The following is a 6,214-nucleotide window of genomic DNA, read 5'->3' on the forward strand; positions in this document are numbered from 1 at the left end:
ATTAAACCCTAATAAAATAAAGACGTAAATATTACTTTATTTGTCATCTCTATTTTTTTTTATATGTTATTATTATATATTTGTTATAAAGTAAGACAATAAAACAAAGATAATAATAACATAAATTAAATTAGAGTTTTCTAATAAACTAATAATTACATATTTACTTGACAACTCTATTTTATTATTTGTTACGGATTTTAGTCCATTTTTGTCGGGTGGTACGAAAATCGCCTAAAAAGTCTAGATGAAAATGAGGAGCGAGAGAGACGTTTAGCATGCTTCTCCTAAATTTATAATTGTGTTTCGGGTTAGATTTCAAATACTAGCCATCGTCTGGTCAGAAAATACAAATTTTAGTCCATTTTTTTCAGGTGGTACGAAAATCGCCCGAAAAGTCCAGATGAAATCGAGGACTAGAAGACCCTTATAGCATTTTTCTCCTATATTGGTAATTGTGTGTCGGGCTCGGCGTCATATTTCAAACACTAGCTGTTGTTTAAACCAAAAATACAAATTTCAATCCATTTTTGTTGTAAATTACGAAAATCACCTGAGAAGTCCAAATGAGATCGAGGACCAAGAGAATCTTTTGGAATTCTACTCCAAAATTAATAATTGTGTTTTCGGTTCCGCATCAGATTTCAGACACTAGCCATCGTCCATTTTTGTTTGGTGGTACGAAAATCGCCTAAAAAGTCCGAAAATACAGATGTTGGTCCATTTTTGTCGAGGGGTAGGAAAGTTGCCCGAAAAGTCAAAATGAAATTGAAGATTGGGAGACCATTATAGCATTCTTCCCCAAAATTTATAACTTTGTTTCGGGTTCCGCGCCAGATTTCAGACACTAGCCATTGTCTAGTCCGAAAATACAGATGTTGGTCCATTATCGTGGATGGGTATGAAAGTCGCCCGAAAAGTCCAAATAAAATCGAGGACCGGGAGACCATTATATAATTCTTGTTCTAAATTTATAACTGTATTTCGGGTTCCGCGCTAGATTTGAAACACTAGCCATTGTCTTGTTCGAAAAAATGGATTTCGGTCAATTTTAGTCATGTGGTATGAAAATCACTCGAAAAGTCCAGATGAAATCGAGGACCGGTAGACCATTATAGCATTCTTCTCCAAAATTTATAACTATGTTTCGGGTTCCGCGCAAGATTTCATAAACTAGCCATCGTCTGGTCCGAAAATACGATTTTCGATCTATTTTTTTTGGGTGGTACGACAATCGCCCGAAAAGACCATATGAAATGGAGGACCAAGAAAACCTTATAGCATTCTTCTCCAAAATTTATAATTGTGTTTCGGGTTCTGCATCAGAATTCAAAAACTAGCCATCGATCGATTTTTGTCAGGTGATACAAATATCGCCTGAAAAGTCTAGATGAAATCGAGGACCAGGAGACCCTTATAGCATTCTTCTCCTAAATTGATAACTGTATTTCGAGTTATGCATCTTATATTTCAAACACTAGCCATCGTCTCAAACACTAGCCATCGTATGGTTCGAAAATACAAATTTTGGTATATTTTTGTCGTTGGGTACGAAAATCGACCAAAAAGGCCAGATGAAATCGAGGACGAGGAGACCCTTATATCATTCTTCTCCAGGACACGGAACCTGAAACACAGTTAAGCTTTTTGGAGAAGAAAGATATAAGGGTCTATTGTCCTCAATTTCATCTGGCCTTTTCGGTCGATTTTCGTACCCGACGACAAGAATATACCAAAATCTGTATTTTCGAACCAGACGATGGCTACTGTTTGAAATATAAGACACAAAACCCGAAATACAGTTATAAATTTAGGAGAAGAATGCTATAAGGGTCTCTCGGTCCTCGATTTGATCTGGACTTTTCATGGGATTTTCTTACCCTTCGAAATAAAAGGACCGATATCTAAATTTTCAGACCAGACAATGGCAAATGTTTGAAATCTGGCGCAGAAACTAAAAACCAGCAATAAATCTTTGAGAACAATACTATCAAGGTCTCCAAGTCCTCAATTTCATCAGGACTTTTCAGGTGATTTTCGTACCAACCGACAAAAAATGGATCGAAATCCGTACTTTCGAACAAGATGATGGCTAGTTTTTTGAAATCTGACGCAGAACATGAAACTCAGTTATAAATTTAGGAAAAGAATGTTATAGGGGTCTCCCGGTCCTCGATTTCATCTGGGCTTTTCAGGCGATTTTCGTACCACACGACAAAAACAGTCCGAAATTCGTATTTTCGAACAAGACAATTGCTAGTGTTTGAAATCTGAGGCGGAACCTGAAACTCAGTTTTCAATTTAGGAGAAAATTGCTATAAGGGTCTCTTGGTCCTTGATTTCATCTTGTCTTTTCGGGCGATTTTCGTACCCCTCGACAAAAATGGACCGAAATTCGTCTTTTCGGACCAGACGATGGCTAGTGTTTGAAATCTGGTGTGAAACCCGAAACATAGTTATAAATTTTTGAGAATAATGCTACAAGGGTCTCTTGGTCCTCGATTTCATCTGGACTTTTCGAGCGATTTTCATACAATCCAAATAAAATGGAATGAAAACCGTATTTTCGAAAAATACTATGGCTAGTGTTTGAAATCTTAAACGGAACCCGAAACACAGTTATAAATTTATAAGAAGAATGCTATAAGGGTCTCTCGGTCCTCGATTTCATCTGGACTTTTCGGGGGATTTTCGTACCCCTCGACAAAAATGGACCGAAGTCTGTATTTTCCAACCAAACGCCGGCCATTGTCTGATATATGACGCATAACTCGAAAAACTGTTATATATTTAGGAGAAGAATGCTTTAAGGTTCTCTTGGTCCACGAATTCATCTAAACTATTAGGGCGGTTATCGTACCACCTGACTAAAATGGACCAAAATCCGTTTTTTCGAATAAGATTATGGCTTGTGTTTGTATTCTGACGTGGAACCTAATAGAGAATAATGCTACAAGGGTCTCTTGGTCCTCGATTTCATCTGGACTTTTCGAGCGATTTTCATACAATCCAAATAAAATGGAATGAAAACCGTATTTTCGAAAAATACTATGGCTAGTGTTTGAAATCTTACACGGAACCCGAAACACAGTTATAAATTTATAAGAAGAATGCTATAAGGGTCTCTCGGTCCTCGATTTCATCTGGACTTTTCGGGGGATTTTCGTACCCCTCGACAAAAATGGACCGAAGTTTGTATTTTCCAACCAAACGCTGGCCATTGTCTGATATATGACGCAGAACTCGAAAAACTGTTATACATTTAGGAGAAGAATGCTTTAAGGTTCTCTTGGTCCACGAATTCATCTAAACTATTAGGGCGGTTTTCGTACCACCTGACTAAAATGGACCAAAATCCGTTTTTTCGAATAAGATTATGGCTTGTGTTTGTATTCTGACGTGGAACCTGATACACAGTTATAAATTTAGATGAAGAATGTTATAAGGGTCTCTCGGTCCTCGATTTCATCAAGACTTTTCGGGCAAATTTCATACCCCTCGATAAAAATGGACCAAAATCTATATTTTAAAACCAGACGATGGCTAGTGTTTGAAATTTGGCTCAAAATGAGAAACATTGTTATATATTTAGGAGAAGAATGCTATAAGGGTCTCTCGGTCCTCGATTTCATCTGGTATTTTCGGGTGATTTTCGTACCACCTGACTGAAATAGACCGAAATTCGTATTTTTGAACAAAACAATGGCTAGTGTTTGAAATTTGGCTCAAAATGAGAAACATTGTTATATATTTAGGAGAAGAATGCTATAAGGGTCTCTCGGTCCTCGATTTCATCTGGTATTTTCGGGTGATTTTCGTACCACCTGACTGAAATAGACCGAAATTCGTATTTTTGAACAAAACAATGGCTAGTGTTTGAAATTTGGCTCAAAATGAGAAACATTGTTATATATTTAGGAGAAGAATGCTATAAGGGTCTCTCGGTCCTCGATTTCATCTGGTATTTTCGGGTGATTTTCGTACCACCTGACTGAAATAGACCGAAATTCGTATTTTTGAACAAAACAATGGCTAGTGTTTGAAATTTGGCTCAAAATGAGAAACATTGTTATATATTTAGGAGAAGAATGCTATAAGGGTCTCTCGGTCCTCGATTTCATCTGGTATTTTCGGGTGATTTTCGTACCACCTGACTGAAATAGACCGAAATTCGTATTTTTGAACAAAACAATGGCTAGTGTTTGAAATTTGGCTCAAAATGAGAAACATTGTTATATATTTAGGAGAAGAATGCTATAAGGGTCTCTCGGTCCTCGATTTCATCTGGTATTTTCGGGTGATTTTCGTACCACCTGACTGAAATAGACCGAAATTCGTATTTTTGAACAAAACAATGGCTAGTGTTTGAAATTTGGCTCAAAATGAGAAACATTGTTATATATTTAGGAGAAGAATGCTATAAGGGTCTCTCGGTCCTCAATTTCATCTGGACTTATCGGGCGATTTTCAATCCCCTCGACCAAAATGAAGTAAAATTTGTATTTTCGGACCAGTTTTGGGATAGTTTTTGAAATCTAGCGCGGAACTCGAGTCACAATTATAAATTTTGGAGAAGAATGTTATAAGGGTCTCCCGGTCTTCGATTTCATCTAGACTTTTTGGGTGATTTTCATACGATCCAACTAAAATGGACCAAAATCCGTATTTTCGAAAAATACTATGGCTAGTGTTTTGATTTGGACTTTTGGGGCAATTTTCATACTACCCGACAAAAATGGACCGAAATCAGTAGTTCCGGACCAGAGGAGGGCTAGTGTTTCATGTGGACTTTTCGGGAGATTTTCATACCACTTGATTAAAATGGATTGAAATCTGTACTTTCGGACCAGACGATGACTAGTATTTGAAATCTGACATGGAACCCGAAATACAGTTATAAATTTAGAATAAGAATCCTATAAGGGTCTCTCGGTCGTCAATTTCATTTGGACTTTTCGGGCGATTTTCGTACCCCTCGACAAAAATGGATCAAAATCTATATTTTTGGACCAGACGATGGCTAGTGTTTGAAATCTAGTGTGGACCTCAAAACAAAGTTATAAATTTAGGAGAAGAATACTATAAGGATCTCTCGGTCCTCGATTTGATCTGGACTTTTCAAGCGATTTTCTTATCCCTTGACAAAAAAGGACCGTAATCTATATTTTCGGACCAGACGATGAAAAGTGTTTAAACTCTGGCGTGGAACCTAAAAACCAGTAATACATTTTGGAGAAGAATGCTATCAGGGTGTCCCGGTCCTCGGTTTCATCTGGTCTTTTCGGGCAATTTTTGTACCACCTGACAAAAATAGACCGAAAATCGTATATTCAGACTAGACGATGGCTAATATTTGACATCTGGCGCGGAATGCCTAACACAGTTATAAATTTTGAAGAAGAATGCTATAATGGTCTCCCAATCCTCGATTTCATATGGATTTTTCGAGCGATTTTCGTACCACCCGATTACATGGATCGAAATCCGTATTTTCGAACAAGACGATGGCTAGTGTTTGAAATCTGACAGGGAACCAGAAATACAATTATAAATTTAGAAGAAGATTTCTATAAGGGCCATTTGGTCCCCAATTTCATCTGGACTTTTCAGGCGATTTTCGTACCCATCGATGATAATGGACCAAATTCTGTATTTTTGAACTAGACGATGGCCAATTTTTGAAATTAGACGCGGAACCCGAAACACAATTATAAATTCAAAAGTACAATGCTATAATAAGACTTTTCTAGTCACCGGACAAAAATAGACCGAAAATCGTATTTTTTGACCAGACGATGGCTAGTGTTTGAAATATGGTGCGGAACCCGGAACACAATTATAAATTTTAGAGAATAATGCTATAATGGTCTCCTGGTCCTCATTTTCATCTGGACTTTTTGGGCAATTTTCGTACTACCCGACTAAAATTGATCGAAATCCGTATTTTCGAACAAGACGATGGCTAGTGTTTCAAATCTAACGCGGAACACGAAACACATTTATAAATTTAGAACAAGAGTTCTATAATGGTCTCCCGGTCCTCGATTTCATTTGAACTTTTCGGGCAACTTTCGTACCCATCAATGATAATGGACCAACATCTGTATTTTCGGACTAGACGATGGCTAGTGTTTGAAATCTGGAGCGGAACCCGAAACAAAGTTACAAATTATGAGGAAGAATGCTATAATGGTCTCCCGGTCCTAAATTTCAT

Source organism: Cicer arietinum, chromosome 5 (genome assembly GCF_000331145.2).
Source record: "Cicer arietinum cultivar CDC Frontier isolate Library 1 chromosome 5, Cicar.CDCFrontier_v2.0, whole genome shotgun sequence".
NCBI classification, from domain to species: Eukaryota; Viridiplantae; Streptophyta; class Magnoliopsida; order Fabales; family Fabaceae; genus Cicer; species Cicer arietinum.